The 23,279-nt window shown below is 46.9% G+C and overlaps 1 protein-coding gene across 1 annotated transcript in view; it reads left to right on the top strand.

Moving 5' to 3' along the window:
- The first annotated feature begins 3,925 nt into the window (after nt 1-3,925).
- LOC141052111 (cdc42 effector protein 2-like) overlaps nt 3,926-23,279 on the top strand; it is a 45,533-nt gene continuing 26,179 nt past the window's right edge. Inside the window, exon 1 of the mRNA XM_073549333.1 lies at nt 3,926-4,020. The gene's annotated coding sequence lies outside the window, so the exon portion shown is untranslated. The remainder of the gene's footprint in view (nt 4,021-23,279) is intronic.

Here is a 23,279-nt window from a genome sequence, read left to right as displayed (position 1 = left end):
CTTTAGATCCAAGGTAGCAGATCCCCTTGTTTACTCCCCTACCTTTTGGAAGATAAAGTTTCAGCAAGAGAGGATAAGAATTTCCTTGACCTGTTAGTTTTGCCTGAGAGAGATTCCCAACAAATGTCTGGATAGTTGAAGACTCCCATAATAATAATATAATAATAATAATTTTTATTTATATAGCGCCAACATATTCCGCAGCACTTTACAATTAAGCGGGGACATGTACAGACAATAAATTCAATACAAGTTAAGACAATTTAAACAGTGACATTAGGAGTGAGGTCCCTGCTCGCAAGCTTACAATCTACAAGGAACTGGGGGGAGGACACAGTAGGTGAGAAATGCTTGTTATTTCAGGTCTGGCAATTATAATAAATAGGGATTTTCATATAAAGCTGCATGATCCGGTCATCAGACCGTGTGTTTAAGTGCAATAGTCAAGTATCAAGTGCAGTTATCGTGTGCATGGAGGGTGTGGAGACAGATGACGAGTAGGGTGCAGATTCAGAATAATATTTGGAAGGAGGGAGCAGGGCAAAGTTAGTTTACTGAGTAGTTGATTTGGTAGGCTTGTTTGAAGAGATGGGTTTTCAAAGCGCGCTTGAATCGGTCGGGGCTAGGTATCAGTCTGATCGTCTGGGGAAGTGCATTCCATAGAGCTGGAGCAGCACGAGAGAAGTCTTGGAGACGGAGGTGCGAGGTTCGGATTACGGGGGATGTTAGTCTTAGGTCATTTGTAGAACGGAGGGCACGTGTAGGGCGATAGACAGAGATGAGAGAGGAGATATAAGGCGGTGCAGAACAGTGGAGAGCTTTGTGGGTGAGAGAGATGAGTTTATAATGGACCCTGTAGCGAATAGGTAGCCAGTGTAATGACTGGCACAAGATGGAGGCATCGGTGAAGCGGCTGGACAGAAATATGACCCTGGCTGCCGCATTCAAGATGGATTGGAGAGGAGAAAGTTTGGTAAGAGGGAGACCGATCAGAAGAGAGTTGCAGTAGTCCAGACGAGAATGAATAAGAGCGACAATAAGAGTCTTAACAGTTTCAAAGGAGAGAAAAGGTAAGATTCTGGAGATGTTTTTAAGATGCAGGTGACAAGAGCGAGCGAGTGATCGAATATAGGGAGTAAAGGAAAGTTCAGTGTTGAATATGACCCCAAGACAGTGGGCATGCTGCTTGGGAGTTATGGTTGAACCCTCCAGGGTTATTTCGATGTTAGGTAGAGTGAGGTTAGTAGAGGGGAGAAACACAAGAAGTTCAGTTTTGGAGAGATTTAGTTTCAGATAGAGGGAGGACATGATGTTAGAGACAGCAGACAGACAATCCTTGGTATTTTGAATTAGGGTAGGGGTGATGTCAGGGGAAGAAGTGTATAATTGGGTGTCATCAGCATAGAGATGATACCGGAACCCAAATCTGCTGATTGTTTGTCCAATAGGGGCAGTGTATAGAGAGAAGAGGAGGGGCCTAGGACTGAGTCCTGCGGGACCCCGATAGTAAGGGGACGAGGAGAGGAAGAGGAGCCGGCAAAAGATACAGTGAAGGAGCGGTCAGAGAGGTAGGAGGAGAACCAGGAGAGGGCTGTGTCCTTGAGGCCTATAGAGCGGAGCATAGTGAGGAGGAGCTGGTGATCCACAGTGTCAAATGCGGCAGAGAGATCCAGGAGAATCAGCAGGGAGCAATGACCTTTCGATTTAGCTGTTATTAGATCATTAGAGAATTTAGACCACTATGTCATATTTTTTGGAGAACTTGGCCATTTGATGCATAAAGAGTTCATCCATATCTTCAGCTTGCACAGGCGGCCTGTAGTAAATGCCTACAATGGTGTCCTTTCCATTGTTCTGTCCTTGTATTCTTACCCAAACAGTTTCCACAGAACTCCCAGTCTCTGAAGCTTCAATCACTGTGCAGATATACGCGTTTCTAACATACAATGCGACACCTCCTCCTCGTTTATCAAGTCTGTTTCTTGCAAATAAGTTGTATCCTTCTAGCCTTGTATTCCAATCATGTGTATTGTCCCACCAAATTTCAGAGATTCCAATGACATCATATTTCTTTTCCTGCGTTAGTAGTTCCAATTCTCCTTGTTTGTTGCCCATGCTTTGTGCATTAGTATAGAAACATTTTAGTTTGTGATTGTTTTCTCTTTCTCCAATATTTTTATTATTTAGATTTTTTGTCTTTGTTCTTCCTTTCAACTTCTAATAGCAGAATTCTCAATAGCATTTATCAGGTGTATGGCTTTCTCTGACCTTTTGCTTCCCTTCCCGCATTGTTCTAGTTTAAAGCTCTCCTGATGAGTGTAGCAAGGCGACTTCCAAATACATGTTTTCCAGTCTTCGTAAGGTGCACCCCATCTCTAGCAAGCAGTCCATCGTATAAGTAATTCACTCTGTGATCCAGAAATCCAAATCCTTGCTGACGGCACCATCGACGTAGCCAGTTGTTCACGTGCAGAATCTTATTCCACCTCCTTGTTCCATGGCCATCCACTGGGAGGATGGAAGAGAAGACCACCTGCGCTCCCAGGTCTTTCACTTTCTTACCCAAGTTTTCAAAGTCACCACTTATAAAGTGACCACTTATAAAGTTGTAATGGCAAGAGTGTTGCTTACAAAGTAATAATGGCCCTTAATTCCTCCCTTAACAAGTAATAAAGCCCAATTATGCCTTATCACATAGTATTCTGAGTACCCTTATGTACCTCTTCAGTATGTAATAGTGTCCTCTGGGGACATCGATACAGTCTGAGTGTCAGTAAAGTGAGCGTGCAGCTGCCATACACACATCAGGGCTCCACGAGCTTAGTAAGAATTCTTGTCCAAGAGAGATCAATTATTGCAGCCACCAATAAATAGTGTTGTAATCATCCAGAGATCTGTGTAAGATCCGGTGTGATCATTCAGAGATCTGTGTAAAATCCGGTGTAATCATTTGGAGATCTGTGTAAGATCCGGTGTGATCATCTGGAGATCTGTGCAAGATCCAGTGTAATCATCTGGAGATCTGTGTAAGATCTGGTGTAATTATCTGGAGATCTGTGTAAGATCTGGTGTAGTCATCCGGAGATCTGTGTAAGATCCGGTGTAATCATCCGGAGATCTGTGTAAGATCTGGTGTAATCATCCGGAGATCTGTGTAAGATCTGGTGTAATCATCCGGAGATCTGTGTAAGATCCGGTGTAATCATCCGGAGATCTGTGTAAGATCCGGTGTAATCATCCGGAGATCTGTGTAAGATCTGGTGTAATCATCTGGAGATCTGTGTAAGATCTGGTGTAATCATCGGGAGATCTGTGTAAGATCTGGTGTAATCATCTGGAGATCTGTGTAAGATCTGGTGTAATCATCCGGAGATCTGTGTAAGATCCGGTGTGATGATTCAGAGATCTGTGTGAGATCTGATGTAATCATCCGGAGATCTGTGTAAGATCCGGTGTGATGATTTGGAGATCTGTGTAAGATCTGATGTAATCATCCATAGATCTGTGTAAGATCCGATGTAATCATCCGGAGATCTGGGTAAGATCCGGTGTAATCATCCATAGATCTGTGTAAGATCTGGTGTAATCATCCGGAGATCTGAGTAATATCAAGTGTAATCATCCATTGATCTGTGTAAGATCCGGTGTAATCTAGAGATCTGTGTAAGATCCGGTGTGATCATCCGGAGATCTGTGTAAGATCCGGTGTAGCTCTTTCTTTTCTATATACTAGATATAAGGAGCTGCACTGTCGGATCCTGTCCCAATAATAACAATATACAGGATGTTGCTCCTGGCTGCTTTGACTATATTGCAGCGTCCGGACATTGAGGGGTTACTACGATGGGCTTGACGTCAGGGTCTTTAGGGATTCCATAGTCAGGGCAGGGGAAGGTGAATGTTTTCTGGCTCCTCCCTGGCTCTGTTCTCAGATCTGAGGCTGGAGCTCTGTGGATGACATTGTATGTGGCTTCTAGCAGTCCTCCATCCATGTGGCTGCCTGTCTAAGGAACTTCACAGGTAAGGCTGTACTCCCCATGAATGAAGAAGAAGCCATGACTAGTCCATTAGATGTATCCGCCCAATTATATGGCAAATTCTATGCTTATAATGCCATGGTAGGTTCCATAGTGCCCACCATTATTCCCCTGGCAGGGGTCAATGCCCACTCACTGGTCTTCTATGACTTCCTACAGACCAGCCTTTGTGTATGGTGTCAGACATCACTTATTTCTTTAGGATGCCGGAATGATACAATTTAAGGGGGCGGTGGCTGGAATGATACAATGTCTATCCAGGGGACTGCATCTATTAGACAGAACTGTGTGGTTCGGAGCAGGGTTGTACCCCTCCTTTGCATTGCTCATACTCTGAATGTTACATATAACAAATACATGTAGATGTAGCAGAGCCCAATTAGCTTCATTACGATAACGCCGCAGTCCTATAGAAAAAGAAAAATAACACTTTGTGAAAAGGCGTGACATGTTATAGGAAATGGTAAACTCTTCTACATCTTACATTATATTTTTAATTATTATGTGGTTATTATTGTTTTATCCCATAAGTGTTTTTATTTAGCATATCTTTGATTTATAGTGGTGTTGTAATGTTTCATAATACGTGTATTAGCATATAGAAGGACATATGGTAGGTACTGTATATATTGTATGTAACTGTTCTCCGCAGTCATCTTTCATATACAACGATGAGCTATTGTATCTGAATCAGGAAAGATGTATATCTTTGTACCGTGTTGTACCGCAACGTGTTACCATCTTTTCAGTTAGCCACTAAAAGGTATCAACCACTGAGGACTCTCAATTCTGAATATGTATCTGAATCAGTAACATTTATTGAAAACTTTTGAATATTATCTGCCATATTCTGCGGCCAAATTAAAGTTATAGCTATTTTCTCCCATATAAATCCTGTGTCTATACGCATCCTGATCTTCCTGCTACACAAACTGAATGCCAGAACTACAGTAAAGTCTATCACTTAGTATAGTGGACAGGTTCTCACCTCCTACTAAAAAGCCACAAAGCAGACAACCTGGGTGTAGCCCCTTCTCTGCACATGCCCCATAGCAGCTTCATGGTCTGCCTGTATGCCCCGAGTACTGCAGTAAGACCGCGTTCACACGTTCAGTATTTGGTCAGCATTTTACATCAGCAGGAGAGGGTGATAAATCCAGAAGTGATGTGAAAGTTAAAGGTGCCCAATGTTACAGTGTTTACATTGCTTTCTAAAAGGTTTTGAAACTTTGTAATATACTTTGTGCTTCAAATCTTCAACCTACTCAATATCTCTGCTTGCTGTCAGTGAATGGCATCATTACTGCTTACATTCAGATGCAGAACATCCATGCAGACGTAGTCAAGCCCAAACCTATAATGTACGCAGTCTAGACCATCTCCTGTGAGACATGAGCCAGGTCTATAGAACCTCAGGGCAGAAAGGGATGTGTGCTGTGCATGTATTACAAGGGTTTTAACACAAGTGATGTTTTTTAGCTATGTACAGGATAGATGATGACATTTCTCATTGTTAGATAGATAGATAAATAGATATGGCATAGATAAATAGATGGATAGATAGATAATAGATAAATAGATAGATAATAGATAGAAGATAGATAGATGATAGCTAGATAGATAATAGAAGATAGATAGATTTATAGAAAGATAGATAGATAGATAATAGATAGATGATAGATAGATAGATAGATAGATAGATAAAAAGATAGACAGATCTATAGATAGATAGATGATAGATAATAGATAGATAGATAATTGACAAATAGATAGATAATAGATATATAATAGATAGATAATAGATAGAGGATAGATAATAGATAGATAAATAATAGATAGATAATAGATAGATAGATAATAGATGATAAATAGATAGATAGATAATAGATAGATAAATAATAGATAGATAATAGGTAGGTAGATAGATAGATAAAATACACTGCCCATATTGTTGTTCTATAGATCATATGAGGCGTGTATTCATTATCTTAGATAATACATCCGGGGTCAGTGTAATTCCAGGGGTCAGAGGTACCAAGCGTCAGTGTATGAAGTAACTCCAATTACTGAGTATAAAGCCAATTATAGGGTGTATAGTAGTTGAAGAGCTCATGTGCTGACATGTGCACAACCCAGATAAAGATTGCCAGCGCCATCTTTAAGATTTGATACCAGGACTCCAATACTGGATATAACATTATTGATTGATCTGAAGAATCGTGCTAATAAGTTCCACCAGTATGAACCAGTTTGTTACACTGTATTTGACAGAAGGCTTCATATTTGTGAGTTAAAAAGTTTCCAATGTACATATGGGCCAATAAAATTTTTGCACTTTTTGCATAGAAAGTTGCCTGGGGTGCTGCCTAATTTGGGAATTTTTATATAGTCAATTTGATGGGTGGCAGAAGCGTCACTACTGCGGTCGCCATCGCAACCATGCCTGGCAAGTGAGAGGGCTGCCAATGCTGGCATATACTTCAGCTGGATGTGCGTCTTCAGATGCACATTCAGCTGAAGTGTACTGTGGTGCAGAGACCCATCGAGTCTGTGCACGGCAGTAAACGCTGCCTCCCAATCAGAGGTCAGCCACCGATGTTGGCGTGCACGTGACTGGGGGGGAATAGCAGCGAAATTACGTGCTCCCTTCACTTGCATGCTGAAGTCAGTTGCCGGCTTCAGAAGAGGACGCCGCACAGGAGAGTGGAAAATAGGTAATTATTTATTTTTTATTTGAGTACATGGTGGCCATACGACTACATGGATGACTATGTTGAGGAAACCGTGGTGTGAAAAGCCATAGGAAACCTCTCAGAAATAAATGCAGACCCAATGTATAGCTGTTGTAACATACCCTACTAAACACCATTGAGTAGTTAAATAATGAGCATGCATTATACCCCAATGTTAATTAGAACCCATATGGCATACAATTGTCTAGGATAAGCCGCTTCCAGAAACAAATACTGAAATCAAGATACTACAGTGATCCAAGTGGACATTTCATATTAACATGGTTTGGAAAGGGCATGAAAACATACCAGCTGAGTGGAATTCCCCGGACGTCCCTCTGCCCCAACGCACGTTTCGCACTGCTTCCCGACATATTGGGTCTGCATTTATTTCTGAGTGGTTTCCTATGGCTGAATAGTCCCTTTTTATCATTCCTGTACCTTTTCTTGTCATCTCGTTTCTAAAATGTTGTTAAAGAATATTTTTATATCCTATGCCTATTGAGTTTCGGGACTTTCCGGTGATCTTCGGGTGCACGGCGCTCTTACATCCGGGAGAGCTTCGGTCTTTTCCGTCAGACTTCGGCGACACATGTGCAGTTTGCCGTTCTGGACGCTGACATCTACCCCGGAACTGATTATCCGCCATGATATTTAAGGTGCGCCTCCCTGTATGGCGTTCACAGAACACACTGCAACACTCACCGGCGCTTGCCGATACGCCCCTTGGACTGTCACTTTGGTGGTATGTTAGGCTAGTTTTCACACTAGCGTTTATGAGCGCAGCGACGGCCTGCGCACGGCCGCTGCTAAGCCCCGCCTCCTGCTGCGCCCCCGCCGGTAGCTCCGCCCACCGGCGCATGACGCTGCATGCGCCCTGCGTCCCCTATCTTTATCACAGGGGGCGCAGGCCGTGCGCAGTATGCGTTTGGCAGCGCATGCGCCTTTTTGACGGTGCGCTGACGCAACCAAACTGCAGCAGGTTGCGTTTGGCGCAGGTCGGCGCACCGTCAAAAGGACGCATGCTGCGCACGGCCTGCGCCCCCTGTGATAAAGATAGGGGATGCAGGGCGCATGCAGCGTCATGCGCCGGTGGGCGGAGGGGCGCGGCAGGGGGCGGGGCTTAGCGGTGGCCATGCGCAGGCCGTCGCTGCGCTCATAAACGCTAGTGTGAAACTAGCCTTAGAGCGGGTTTTTATCCCTCTGTTTCACATGAGATATTTGCACTTTCTTTGGGATATTGATCTGTGTTCCTTTTTAATATAAGGTAATCCACAGGCCACTTATATGAAATGAATACATGAGGAATCCAAGTTGTGACATGTGTGGACCTTTATTTATACATGTAGTGGAACCTTTTCCACTAGATGGCGATATATTTTGTTCTGTATATGATGGATACACATATTTACTTTTTATTTTTTCTAATGGTGGGACTTGATGAATAATAATTTTTCTGATATGTGAATACGTATTGAGTATATGCATTTTTTGGAAGGCTGCATATATTGTAATGCATATGAGATTTGTATGTAACGCTATTTTTTGTTTTTTTGTGATTTTGGAAATTACTTTTTCTTATTTGTTGTCATTTGGATTTTCTGCTTCAGATAAAATCTTGAGAAAGGCTGAATAGCCGAAACATTGATGACTATTTATCTGTACCACATATTTTTGGTCCTATAATATATGTTCTTCTGGATGAATAAACATTGGATTCATGCAATACTGTGTGCAGAGGTTTTTCTATGATATATTGTATTTTTTCCTCTGAGCACCGGGTTAAAGCAGTGAGCACCCCGTTATCTATCATTATATGTTCCTGGTAACTGCCATTTCTTAACTACATTTCGAACTGAGGAAAGGGCAACTTGAAAACACTTTTCTATCTTCTTATAGCCTTCTCCTGCTTTGTGGGTCTCCACCATTTTCATTTTCAGAGTGCTAGGCAGCTGCTTAGAAGAACCCATGGCTGTTTTTTGGCACAAGGTTAGAGGAGGCTGTTTTTCTGTAATGCTGGGAAATTTACATCACCTGGCCTTTCCTTATGATTATGGTGAACAAGCCATAACCCTAACAGGCTAATAAAGCTCTGAAACCTTGGTCACAATCATCTGAACACACAAATCCCCAAGGGTGCCCAATCTTGCATAGACCCATTATGTAATATTTAAAATGAAAAAAAAAGCTGTGTATGTACATCTAGACACAAACTGAACTCCTCTGTCAGATACAATGTTCTCCGGAATCCCGTGCAAGCGAACCACCTGTTGCAAAAACAAGGGCACCAACTCAGAGGAAGATGGCAACTTAGGGAGTGGCACAAGATGGACCATCTTAGAGAATCTATCACAAATCACCCAAATAACAGTCATTCTCTGAGAGACAGGCATATCAGAGATAAAATCCATTGAAATATGGGTCCATGTCCTCATGGGCACCGGCAAAGGCATCAACAAGCCACTAGAGCGAGAACAAGGTTTAGACCGGGAGCAAGTCCCACAGGACTGCACAAAATTCCTGACATCATGAGACAAGGCGGGCCACCAAAAAGACCGACTCACCAGATCTCTAGTACCAAAAATACCTGGATGACCAGCCAATGCAGAGCAATGAACTTCAGACATCACTCTCTTCCTCCACTGGTCAGAAACATACAACTTTCCACTGGGACAACGCTCAGGTTTGTCCTCCTGAAACTCTTCCAGAGCACGTCTCAAATCGGGCGAGATGGCAGAATGTTAGCACCGCTCCCCGTTTCGCCGCTCCCGCTGCCATACTCACCGCTCCTGCTTCTGCCCCGACTCGCTCCTCTGACGCGTCCTGGACGCGTGCCTCCGCTCCCCTCGCTTTCCGGCGTCCGGCGTCCCGACGCTCTCCTCCACTTCCCTCGGCCGCGCGCACTGTGCCTCTGCGCACGCGCCGGAGGGATAAGCCGCATGCCTCTGCCGTCAGCCACCTGCCTGGCGTGACCTGACCCGGACCGGCCTCCCGACCTATCAGAGGCCACCACCAGGTATTTCAGGCCGCCCTCCCTTAGTGGAGGTGCCTGACTATTGAGTTACCTCTCGGTTGTCTAGGCCGCGCTCTCTGCTGCTAGTCCCTTGCAAGCTGCGCGCTGGTTAACCCCTGGTGTCTTGTGCCTCCTGCTAACCCCTGTGTCTTCCGCCTGTGTCCTCAGTGTTCCTCTGACTCTCCGGTCCGTGCCTCCTGCTAACCCCTGTGTCTCCTTCCCTTTTCAGTCCGCCTCTTCCTGGAGCCCCGCCATCCTCCTCCATCCTTCTCCTTCTTCCTCAGCCTCTGGACCCTGGTCATCCTGGTTCCTCTCCGGATCTTCCTCTGTTCCTCATCATCTGTTCACCCTCCTGAGCCGACCCCTGGTCCTGGCTGCCGTGGCGCTAGAACTTCCCGAGTCTGTTCCCTAATGGTCCCTGTATAGGGGTCGGTCCACTTGGTGGGCTCACTCGGGGAGGGCTTGGCGTCACGGCCCAGTGGGTCCACTCTCGTCTCCTGCGTCCGCAGCGTAACAGTATAGTCAGGCCATGGACCCCGCCGGGGCCGCTGCCCAAAAGGAGTTGGTTTTCCTCAGGGAGAACCAGACCCGTATTATGTCTTTTATGAAGACCATGGATTCCCGCTTGTCGGCCTTGCAGGCCGCTGACCTTGGTAACGCCTCCCAACTGGCCAGCCTCCAGCAGGAGCTGGTTCAACAACGGGACACCCAATCCCATATTCTGTCGTACATGGCTTCGGTCGACGATCGGCTGCTTTCCCTTCAGTCGGCTGCCGGACCCGATTCGTCCCGCAGTTCTGATCCCGGACCCTCTCCGCCTCCCAGGCTTGGTAGACCGCCTCGGTATGGCGGCGACCCCAAGTTGTGCAGAGGCTTCTTGAATCAGTGCAGGTTGCACTTCGAACTCCTGCCCCAACAGTACCCCACCGACCGGGCCAAAGTTGCCTTCATTGTCTCCCATTTGGAGGGAGAGGCACTCTCCTGGGTAAATCCCCTGTGGGAGCGGGACGATCCCGTAGTCTCCAGTCTCCAGACCGTCACTGACACTTTCCGTAGGGTCTTTGACGAGCCCGGACGGTTGGCTTCCGCCACGGAGTCTCTTTTTTGCCTCACCCAGGGCACTCTTACGGTCGGACAATACGCCATCCGGTTCCGTACCTTGGCCTCTGAGGTGGGGTGGAATAACGAGGCTTTGGTTGGGGCCTTCTGGCGTGGTCTCTCTGGCAAAATTAAAGATGAGCTGGCAGGGCGAGACACCCCAACCTCCTTGGAGGATTTAATTTCGTTGGCCACACGCATCGACCTTCGGTTCCAGGAACGCGCTAGGGAGACTGCTAGGGATAGGAGACCGCTTAGACCATCTGCTTCTTTTCACAGGCCGTCCAGCCCACGTCCCCCTGGGGCATCCTCCAGTCCAGCGCCTGAGCCAATGCAGGTGGATCGGGTCAAGTTGGCAGAACAGCGCCGTAAGGAGAGACTGATGGAGGGTCTGTGCCTGTATTGCGGCAGCGCGTCTCACTTCCTACGCTCCTGTCCTGAGAGACCAGGAAACTCCTCCACCTAGGGCAGCTAAGAGAGGGCGATCTAGGTGCGTCTCACTCCTCTCACCCCCTTACACTTTCGGTTCAGTTGGTTTTGGGTCAGAGACGTGGTTTGGAGGTGGCTTATGTGGACTCGGGCGCGGCAGGGAACTTCATTAGGTTGAAGGAGGTGAAGAAGTATCAGATTCCCGTGATCTCCCTGAAGACTCCACGTGTCATCGCCTCAGTAGATGGAAGACCCCTACGAGAATCTGTGTTCCTGGTAACGGAGGAGATGTGTCTGCAAATTGGGGCCTTGCACCAGGAGCGGATCGCTTTCTACGTCCTTCCCAACCTTTCCCATGCTGTGCTGCTAGGTCTTCCATGGCTTAGGACACATGAACCTGTCTTGGATTGGCGTTCCGGTGAGGTCCTCCGCTGGGGGCATCCCTGCCAAGAGAAGTGCCTGGGGTCTGTCCGCCCGGCCAAACCCCCACCAGCCTCCTCGGGTCCCGAGGCTCTACCAGCCGCATACTGGGCATTCTCTGATGTATTTGATAAGGAGGCAGAGGTTCTTCCCCTGCATCGCCCGTATGACTGCCCTATTGACCTGCGACCCGGGACCACTCCGCCCCGAGGGCGAATTTATCCCTTGTCCCCTGCAGAGACTACGGCCATGTCTGAGTATATTCGTGAGAATTTAGCTCGAGGGTTCATACGGAAATCTTCCTCCCCGGCTGGAGCCGGGTTTTTCTTTGTAAGAAAGAAAGACGGTTCTCTTCGTCCTTGTATTGATTTCCGGGGCCTGAACGACATTACTGTGAAGAACAAGTATCCGTTGCCTCTCATTCCTGAACTCTTTGACCGGTTGCGGGGAGCCCGCATCTTCTCGAAGTTGGATCTACGCGGGGCTTACAACCTCATCGGCATTCGCCCTGGTGACGAATGGAAGACCGCCTTTAACACCCGGGACGGGCATTACGAATACCTGGTTATGTCCTTCGGTCTCTGCAACGCTCCCGCGGTCTTTCAGGAGTTCGTCAATGATATCTTCCGAGACTTGTTATACTCCTGCGTGGTGGTGTATCTGGACGACATCCTTATTTTTTCCCCGGATCTGGCGTCCCATAGGAGGAGTGTTCGTCTGGTCCTACAATGTCTGCGGGAGAATCGCCTCTACGCGAAGCTTGAGAAGTGTCTCTTTGAGCAGTCTTCCTTGCCTTTCTTGGGCTACATTGTTTCAGATTCTGGGCTGGAGATGGATCCTGAGAAACTGTCGGCTATTCTTCGATGGCCCCGCCCAGTGGGGGTCAAGGCGATTCAAAGGTTCCTCGGCTTCGCCAACTATTACCGTCAATTTGTGCCACATTTTTCGTCCATCATCAAACCCATCTCCAGTCTCACTCGCAAGAGCGTCAACTCCTCGTCCTGGCCCCCGGAGGCTGAAGAGGCCTTTTCCTGCCTGAAGCAAGCCTTTGCGACTGCACCAGTCCTACACCGACCCGAGGCTAATAAGCCATTCATCCTGGAGGTAGACGCCTCTTCCACCGGAGCAGGTGCAGTGCTCTCACAGAGGTCCCCGTCCGGCCGACTGATTACCTGCGGGTTCTTTTCAAAGGCCTTCTCACCGGCTGAGTGTAACTACGCCATCGGGGATCGCGAGCTGTTGGCCATAAAGTTGGCACTGGAGGAGTGGCGTTACCTTCTTGAAGGGTCGGTCCATCCGTTTACCATCTTTACTGACCACAAAAACCTTGCATACCTCCAGTCAGCCCAGAGACTTAACCCTCGGCAGGCCAGATGGTCCCTCTTCTTTGGTCGGTTCGATTTTGAATTGCGTTTCCGTCCCGTGCCAAAGAACATCAAGGCGGACGCATTGTCCCGGTCTCTGCAGTCCCCTGATCTGATGGAGGAACCAACTCACATTATCGATCCCGCTAAGATCATCACTGTAGCCCCGGTGAGACTGATTACTCCTCCCCCCGGCAAGACCTACGTCCCTGACTCAGAGAGAAAAAGGTACCGCATTGGGGACATTCCTCTAAAATTTCCGGACATGTCGGAGTCAAGAAGACATTTGAGCTCATCGCTCATTTTTATTGGTGGCCCTCACTCGGCCAGGATGTGACAGACTTCACGGTCTCCTGTCCCTCTTGCGCCAAGGTCAAGATTCCTAGGCGACCACCCGCCGGCCTTCTGCTTCCTCTCCCGATTCCCTCGGTTCCATGGCAACATATAGGTTTGGATTTCATCACGGATCTGCCTAAATCTTCCGGATCTACGACTATCCTGGTAGCGGTCGACCACTTCTCCAAGATGGCCCATTTTGTTCCTCTACCTGCGCTGCCCTCCGCTCCAGAGTTGGCGAAGATTTTTATCCAGCACATCTTCCGCCTCCACGGCTTTCCACAGCATATTGTTTCCGATCGAGGTGTACAGTTCACCTCTCGATTTTGGAGGGCCTTGTGTAAACTTCTGGAGATAAGACTGGACTTTTCATCCGCGTACCATCCCCAGTCCAATGGTCAGGTTGAACGCGTTAATCAGGTACTAGCGTCCTACTTATGGCAGTTCTCTAACGCTCATCAAGATAACTGGGTCCATCTACTTCCCTGGGCAGAATTCTCCTACAATAACCATCCCAGCGAGTCATCAGCCAAGTCTCCATTTTTCGTGGTCTTTGGCATGCACCCTGGTTTCCCTCTACCTTTGTCCGGTTCCTCCGGTGTGCCTGCAGCCGATTCCCTGACCCAAGAGTTCTCTAGGATCTGGTCCGAAACTAAGGAGGCCCTCCGGAAGTCTGGGGAGCGCATGAAGAGGCACGCTGACAAAAGACGCTTGGATGCTCCAACCTACCTTCCAGGTCAACAAGTTTGGCTGTCGGCCAAGTACATTAGGCTAAAGCTCCCTTCTTACAAGCTGGGACCGCGCTACATTGGGCCTTTCAAGATTCTCAAACGTCTTAACAACGTATTTTACAAACTGGAGTTGCCTGCGTCGCTTCGGGTTCCCAACTCCTTCCACGTCTCTCTCCTTAAACCGGTTGTCCTGAATCGGTTTCACCCGGCCCCGAAACTTTCTCCTCTTCCTGTCACGTCTGATGACGTCTTTGAAGTAAAAGACATTCTGGCCTCGAAAAAAGTTAGGGGTAAAGTCTTTTTTTTGGTCGACTGGAAAGGTTTTGGTCCAGAGGAGAGATCTTGGGAGCCGCAGGAGAATATCAATGCCCCACGCATTCTTAAGAGGTTTTTAGCCAGACGCAGTGGAGGGGAGTGTAAGAGAGGGGGTACTGTTAGCACCGCTCCCCGTTTCGCCGCTCCCGCTGCCATACTCACCGCTCCTGCTTCTGCCCCGACTCGCTCCTCTGACACGTCCTGGACGCGCGCCTCCGCTCCCCTCGCTTTCCGGCGGCCGGCGTCCCGACGCTCTCCTCCACTTCCCTCGGCCGCGCGCACTGTGCCTCTGCGCACGCGCCGGAGGGATAAGCCGCACGCCTCTGCCGTCAGCCACCTGCCTGGCGTGACCTGACCCGGACCGGCCTCCCGACCTATCAGAGGCCACCACCAGGTATTTCAGGCCGCCCTCCCTTAGTGGAGGCGCCTGACTATTGAGTTACCTCTCGGTTGTCTAGGCCGCGCTCTCTGCTGCTAGTCCCTTGCAAGCTGCGCGCTGGTTAACCCCTGGTGTCTTGTGCCTCCTGCTAACCCCTGTGTCTTCTGCCTGTGTCCTCAGTGTTCCTCTGACTCTCCGGTCCGTGCCTCCTGCTAACCCCTGTGTCTCCTTCCCTTTTCAGTCCGCCTCTTCCTGGAGCCCCGCCATCCTCCTCCGTCCTTCTCCTTCTTCCTCAGCCTCTGGACCCTGGTCATCCTGGTTCCTCTCCGGATCTTCCTCTGTTCCTCATCATCTGTTCACCCTCCTGAGCCGACCCCTGGTCCTGGCTGCCGTGGCGCTAGAACTTCCCGAGTCTGTTCCCTAACGGTCCCTGTATAGGGGTCGGTCCACTTGGTGCGCTCGCTCGGGGAGGGCTCGGCGTCACGGCCCAGTGGGTCCACTCTCGTCTCCTGCGTCCGCAGCGTAACACAGAAATAACTACCCCCTCGCCTAAGATGGTAGCAGGCTTAGTCACAACAGGAGAATCAGCAAGGAAACTCCTAGAGAGGGCGTCTGCCTTGACATTCTTAGTGCCCGGAAGAAAAGAGACCACAAAATCAAAACGTGTGAAAAACAAGGCCCACCTAGCCTGTCTAGGATTCAAGTGCTTGGCCGACTCCAGGTAAATCAAATTCTTGTTGTCAGTAAGAACCACGACTTGGTGTTTGGCTCCCTCCAACCAATGTCTCCACTCCTCAAATGCCCATTTCATGGCCAACAGTTCCTGATTCCCCACATCATAGTTACGTTCGGATGGGGAGAACTTTCGGGAAAAGAAAGCACAAGGGTTCATTTTAGATGTCACAGGATCTTTTTGGGACAACACCGCTCCTGCGCCAATCTCAGAAGCGTCCACCTCCACCTGAAACGGGAGTGAGACATCAGGTTGCCGCAAAACCGGAGCATAAGTGAATCTTCGCTTCAGCTCCTGAAAGGAAGAAACAGCCTCCGGAGACCAATTCAGCACATCAGCACCCTTCGTAGTCAAATCCGTCAATGGCTTGGCAATACCAAAAAATTAGCTATAAATTTCCGATAAAAATTAGCAAAACCCAAAAACTTCTGGAGGGCCTTCAAAGAAGTGGGCTGAACCCATCATAAATGGCCTGTACCTTGGCCCGGTCCATTTCAATAGTTGACGGAGACAAAATAAATCCCAAAAATGAAATCCTCTGTACCCCAAAAAGGCATTTCGATCCCTTGACATACAGGGAATTCTCCCTCAAAATCCGGAACACAGTCCGAACATGTTCCACATGAGAGTCCCAATTCTTGGAGAAGATCAAAATATCATCCAGATAGATAATCAAAAATGTATCCACAAAGTCTCGGAATATATCATTCATGAAGCACTGGAAGACAGAAGGGGCATTAGTGAGCCCAAAAGGCATCACCAGGTACTCAAAATGTCCCTCCGGAGTATTTAACGCCGTCTTCCATTCATCCCCATGCTTAATGCGAATAAGATTATACGCCCCCCTGAGGTCAAGCTTGGTAAACCAGCAAGCACCTTTAACTCTGGAGAATAGATCAGAAATCAGGGGTAACGGATACTGATATTTAACAGTAATTTTGTTGAGGGCACGATAGTCAATACAAGGCCTTAATGAACCATCCTTTTTAGCCACGAAAAAAAAACCAGCACCTAAGGGTGAAGAGGATGGTCTAATATGACCCTTCTCCAATGCCTCCTTAATATAGGATCGCATAGCCTCGTGCTCGGGTACAGATAAATTGAAAAGCCGACCCTTGGGGAATTTACACCCCGGGTTCAGCTCAATTGCACAGTCATAACTCCTATGAGGAGGCAAAGACGCAGACTCATTCTCTCTAAATACATCATAAAAGTCACCCAAATAGTCAGGAACATCATGCGACTGGGGAGAGGTGGAGAAAACAGGAGCATCACTAAGGGCACACCGACAACCCCAACTCAACACAGACAAAGATTTCCAATCCAGAACTGGATTATGGATTTGCAACCAGGGAAACCCAAGAACAATGGTATCATGCAAATTATGCAACACCAAAAATCTGCAATTTTCTTGATGGTCTGGGGCGACCCGCATTACCACCTGGGTCCAAAACAGGTTTATTCTTCGCCAAAGGAGTAGCATCAATACCCCTCAAAGGGATAGGCGTCCGGAGAGGTGTCATAGGAAATCCACGTTTAGCAAAATCCAAGTCCATCAGGTTAAGAGCTGCTCCTGAATCCACAAAAGCCTTGGCGGAAAATGCGGACAGGGAGCAGATCAGAGTAATTGCCAGAAGAAACTTAGGTTGAACACCACCCACAGAAAACGTGTGTGCACAACGTTTCTCTCGTTTAGGGCAGACAGAAATAATATGCGAGGCATCTCCACAAAAAAAACACAGCTTATTACGCCTTCTGAACTCCTGACGTTGCGCCCTAGACAAAACTCTATCACATTGCATAGGTTCACACATTTGTTCAACAGGTGGCAACATCTCTCGTGTAGTTTTGCGTTCACGTAAACGCCGATCCACCTGAATGGCTAATGACATAGAATCGTCAAGAGGGAACAGGAAATCCCACCATAGTATCTTTTACAGTTTCTGACAAACCCTTCCGAAGGAGGGCTGCCAAGGCACCATCATTCCAGGTAGTAAGGACCGCCCACTTTCGGAATTTTTGACAGTACAACTCTGCCGAATCCCGACCCTGGCTTAATGCCAACAGGGTCTTTTCAGCCTGATCAATAGAATTAGGTTCATCATACAACAACCCCAAAGCTTGAAAAAATGCGTTCACATTATTCAGAATAGGATCATCAGGTTTCAAAGAAAACGCCCAATCCTGGGGATCGCCGCGCAGCAAAGAGATGACAATTTGAACCTGCTGCGCGGAGTTCCCCGACGAATTAGGCTTCAAGGCAAAAAATAATTTACAATTATTCTTGAAATTCCAGAATTTAGACCGATCCCCAAAAAACACATCAGGAGTGGGAATCTTTGGTTCAGCAGCATGTGAATGAGCAAGATAGGCGGAAATTCCCGCTTCATGTCCATTGAGAGAAAAATTCCCCCTACGGCCTCAGAGATATAGAGGAAAAAATATGCACACAAAAAATACAAAATTCTGACACTTTTTTTTTTTTTTTACAATTCTCTCCTGCTATTGAGTACCCTAGGATCTGTGGTATGGCTGGTGATTCTGTTATGATGAGTCACCGAAGGAGGAAAAAACAAAATACCAGCTAAGTCAAGAAAAACCAGAGAGGTTGGCAGCTATCGGATTGCAGACCCCTGAACCTATCCACAACAACTAGCAGTAGCCGTGGGGGGTTCCTACGGTGCCCTAGACCCCTCGATCACAGCCGTAGAACTACATAGCCTAAAGACAGAAAGGGGAAAAACTAAACTGCCCCAGAGCAGACCCCAAAGCAATAGGCAGCCCCCAACATATAATGACGGTGAAGCAAGATGAAAACACTAACACAGATAGAAAGATAGGTTGAGCAAATTATGGGGCCCAAGCTAACTACATAGGACAGGATAGGAAAGCTGCTGTCTGCCATCCGCAAAAACCCCATCAAAATGAGCCAACCGACTGATAGGAAAAACAGGCCCTGAAGTCGCTAGGCTTCAAAAGACTATATCAGCACTCAGGTATATTCTGAAGACAGAGCAAAAGATCAACAGATCAGAGACAAAAATGGAATTCAGCTCACCCCCGGCCGGGGATGGCAGAACTCCCAAAAAACAAGGCAAAACAAAAACAAAACTGAAGAGTACAAAGCAGAGCAGAAAAACTTAGCTTTGAGATGCAGGAATCAGACTGGACTCCAAGAATCCAGCAGGAAAATCACCAGCCAGGAAGAAGGGCGTCGGCAGCCTTATATCCAGTCCTCAATTCCAGCCACCCAGTCATCATCTAGCTGCCCAGGTGTTTGGTAATCAGCCTCACTACCTTCCTTCACCAGAGGAGGGAGTTCATCAGACCTCAATGGTGAAGGGAAAAATGAACTCACAACAATGACCTGTGACATGAAACTGTCTTACGCAGCCTCACCTTTGTAGTAGTTTCCTCACCCAGTTTCAAGCCTCCTACACAGCTATTTTTGTTTCAGTTAACAAATGAGTTTCAGTCAACATGTGAAAATGATGATCATTATCAACAGTTTGGTATAACTACTTACTTATATACCTGACTATAATCCTACAAAACCCCTGACTTTGTGCAAGTGTCACCTAGAAGAATTGATTCTGTTTTAAAGACAAAGGGCGGTCCCCAAATATTCATGTGATTTAGATTTCTCTCTTGTTCATTCACTTTGCATTTTTTAACTGATAAAAAATAAACTTAACACTTCTAGTTTAGAAATTGTGCTTTGTAACATAATTTATTTTATTTTTGTTAGCCATTAAAAGTTTGTATCTAAAATAATGAAGCAATAAAACTTCTCTCAGTTGGCTAACATGTTATCAAACCCTTTATGGTTTTGCATTTATTCTGGATTTATCTCTATTATGTAGCACGTTCCCCTGTAGGTATAGCTGAAGTGTCATGTTGTACCAGGTAACCCCAGACTGGAATGTGAGATAGATGTGGTGCTAATGGGGGTGTAACAAGGGGTGCATTGCTCAGCAATTACGTCACTTTTGGAAATTCTCTGATTTTCCTGATTTATTTCCTGACTCATTAGTAATGAGCGGTGGTCAGATTCAATGAGCTGTTAGTGATGTCACGTCTGGGCAGCCTGCTCTATCTGGATTTCCCCCAGCGTTACACAATGTAAATTACAGGGTTTTTCTCTTCCAGATGTCATCCATGGATTGCCCTACATAGCCCTCTCCACAGAATATTCTCCATTTTGCCTTGTTTTTACATGATCAGAGCATTTTTTTATACTTTTAGCCTACGGATAAAATTCAAGACCAAGTACTGCTCCGAACAGTCATTGTGATGTATTGAGATGTAAAATGGCGCCCACAGAAGTCTACAGGGGCCCCTAGTTTCTTCCATATGATTTCAAGTTTAGATGTGGCAGCCGATGTCGTATAATGTAGGTTAGGCGCAGCTTCTGCTGGGAAGACGCCGGCTTTCTATACTTCCCAGTATAGCGTAAAAGGCGCTGCAACAACGACAGCAAAACAGCCTCAGGAAAATAACCGCCGGCATGTTCCTAAAGCGCCTTCACCTGCGAAAACTCAGCATCTAAATGATGCCGTGTGCACATACCTTAATATTACATCACCCCTGCAATGGCTCCACCAAAATCAGTTCTTGGCAGAAGTGTCCATGATGGGACAAATGAGATAAATGAATTCTACTCTGCATTGGGGTCCCTTACTGCAAGTTCTGAGGAGCGACCATATATAAACAAATAGGTGTATGATGGTGGCATCGGGATTGTCAGGAGAAGGGGCTAAAATACAAAACTGTATGGAAGCCACTGAGGAGGGATAGATATTGGGGTTGAAAACTTCCTTTAAGGTGATGATGACCTGGAATTGATCCCTTTAGCAGAGACTCTATAACAGTTAGTAAAATGTAAAAATCTCATTCCATGTTCTTGTGAGAAGCCAACATAGAAATTAGAGACCATTTGGTGGATCTAACATTTTCAAAGTAATATATCAATACTCCAATGAGTATGATCTGCTGACAAGAAACTCTTAGGTTTCACTTGGTGGCCATGTTTGATATTGAGAACAAGTCATTTAGTTTTCTCTAAACATAGTCAAAGGATCGGGGTCAGAAAACCATTATACACAATGAAAAAAATTCAGAATATTTTACTATTACAGATTTATGCGGACTGTCTCCCTATATAAATACATACTGCTTATTCAACACATATGGTAATAATAACATGTATCCAAAAAATAGCAAAAATTCCTATTCTACAGAACCATGTACAAAAACATAAAACACATAAACACACACTTCCTGCCTCCTGGGACACCAGGACATACCATAGATTTCCAGCATGTGATTAAAGACCTGACTGGAGAAACTTTATTGTAAACACTTAGTCTTTCTGAATTCTCAATGTCTCATATGATGAACCCCTGGAAGAGCAAGGGTTAATAAGAGGAAGACTTTTAGTGAAATTGGACTGTGAGAAGTGGGTGAACTCTCCCCTCAGACCCCCTTGCAGCCCCATTACGGTCCCTTATGCAGGATGAGACTAAGAGACATTAACCCTTCTGCTGCTAGCCTATAAATTGCAGTCTCAGCACGGTAACAATGTATTGAGTAACAAAAAAAATTAAGGGATACATGACGTCATTGGCCAAGATCTCAATGTTTAGCTTATAAATCGCAACCACGTTGAGGGTAAATTAATATATGCAGGACCTCTTGTTGGGAGGGGGATACACTGTGCAATTGCCAAGTTCTCACATCCTCAAATGGGACCCCCAGAGAGACCCTCCACAGCTGCTGGTTCGCTAGACCAGTAAGTCTGTGACCATCTGCATTTGCAAAGTAGAAACTGTACTGTTAGGCTGGTTTCACACTTGCGTTTGGAGGCGCAGCGGACGCTCGCCGTGAAGCTCCGCCCTCTGCAGCGCCTCCTCCCGTCAGCTCTGCTTATGGGCGCATGCCGCTCCATGCAGCCTGCGTACCCTATCTTTAGTATTGGGTACACTGGCTGTGCGCAGGTATGCTTTTGCCGCCGCATGCGTCCTTTTGACGCTGTGGCAATCACACCAAAATGCAGCACGTTGCGTTTGGTGCAGGTCGCCGCAGCGGCAAATGGACGCATGCAGCGGCAAAAGCATACCTGCGCACAGCCAGTGTACCCAATACTAAAGATAGGATACGCAGGCCGCATGCAGCGGCATGCGCCCATAGGCGAAGCTGACCAGAGGAGGCGCGGCAGGGGGCGAAGCTTCACGGCGAGCGTCCGCTGCGCCTCCAAATGCAAATGTGAAACCAGCTTTAATGCGAATCCTGCATTATCAGTAAAGTTTCAGAGGTTAGAAAGGTAGATGGCCCTGATGGATCTTTGATGACATCATGGTCATGTGACCAAAAGCTCTTCGCCCTGTGTGAGTAATGGAAACACTGAAGAGCAGGAGAAACATTGATATATCCTCAACACTGTGTGTATGTTATGGTGTGTGTATGTATGTGTAGCATGGAGTGTGTGTATATGTAGCATGGAGTGTGTCTATATGTAGCATGGAGTGTGTAGCATTGAGCATCTGCATGTGTGTGTAGCATGGTGTATGGATGTGTAGCATGCAGTGTGTGTGTATAGCATGGAGCATGTGTGTTTGTGTGTAACATGAAGTGTGTCTGTATGTAGCATGGAGTGTGTATGTATCATGGTGTGTATGTTTAGCATGGAGTGTGTGCATGTGTGTAACATGGAGTGTGTGTGTGTTTGTAGCATTTAGAGTGTGTGTAGCATGGTGTGTGTGTGTAGCATGGTGTGCATGTGTGTAGCATGGAGGGTGTGTGTTTGTAGCATTGAGAGAGTGTGTAGCATGAAGTGTGTGTGTATCATGGTGTGTGTGTAGCATGGTGTGTGTGTACCATGGTGTGCATGTGTGTAGCATGGAGGGTGTGTGTTTGTAGCATTGAGAGTGTGTGTAGCATGAAGTGTGTGTGTATCATGGTGTGTGTGTAGCATAGTGTGTGTGTGTAGCATGGTCTGTGTGTTTAGCATGGAGTGTGTGCATGTGTGTAACATGGAGTGTGTGTGTGTTTGTAGCATTTAGAGTGTGTGTGTGTAGCATGGTGTGTGTGTGTGTGTGTGTGTAGCATGGAGGGTGTGTGTTTGTAGCATTTAGAGTGTGTGTAGCATGAAGTGTGTGTGTAGCATGGTGTGTGTGTGTGTGTACCATGGTGTGCATGTGTGTAACATGGAGTGTGTGTGTGTTTGTAGCATTTAGAGTGTGTGTGTGTAGCATGGTGTGTGTGTGTGTGTGTGTGTAGCATGGAGGGTGTGTGTTTGTAGCATTTAGAGTGTGTGTAGCATGAAGTGTGTGTGTAGCATGGTGTGTGTGTGTGTACCATGGTGTGCATGTGTGTAGCATGGAAGTTGTGTGTTTGTAGCATTTAGAGTGTGTGTAGCATGGTGTGTGTGTGTAGCATGGTGTGCATGTGTGTAGCATGGAGGGTGTGTGTTTGTAGCATTGAGAGAGTGTGTAGCATGAAGTGTGTGTGTATCATGGTGTGTGTGTAGCATGGTGTGTGTGTGTACCATGGTGTGCATGTGTGTAGCATGGAGGGTGTGTGTTTGTAGCATTGAGAGTGTGTGTAGCATGAAGTGTGTGTGTATCATGGTGTGTGTGTAGCATAGTGTGTGTGTGTAGCATGGTCTGTGTGTTTAGCATGGAGTGTGTGCAT

This window comes from Dendrobates tinctorius, unplaced genomic scaffold, assembly GCF_039654945.1.
Source record: "Dendrobates tinctorius isolate UK_male_01 unplaced genomic scaffold, ASM3965494v1 ptg000158l, whole genome shotgun sequence".
NCBI lineage: Eukaryota > Metazoa > Chordata > Amphibia > Anura > Dendrobatidae > Dendrobates > Dendrobates tinctorius.
Note: the sequence above shows the minus strand (reverse complement) of the source record. Positions and strands in the feature narration are given on the sequence as shown.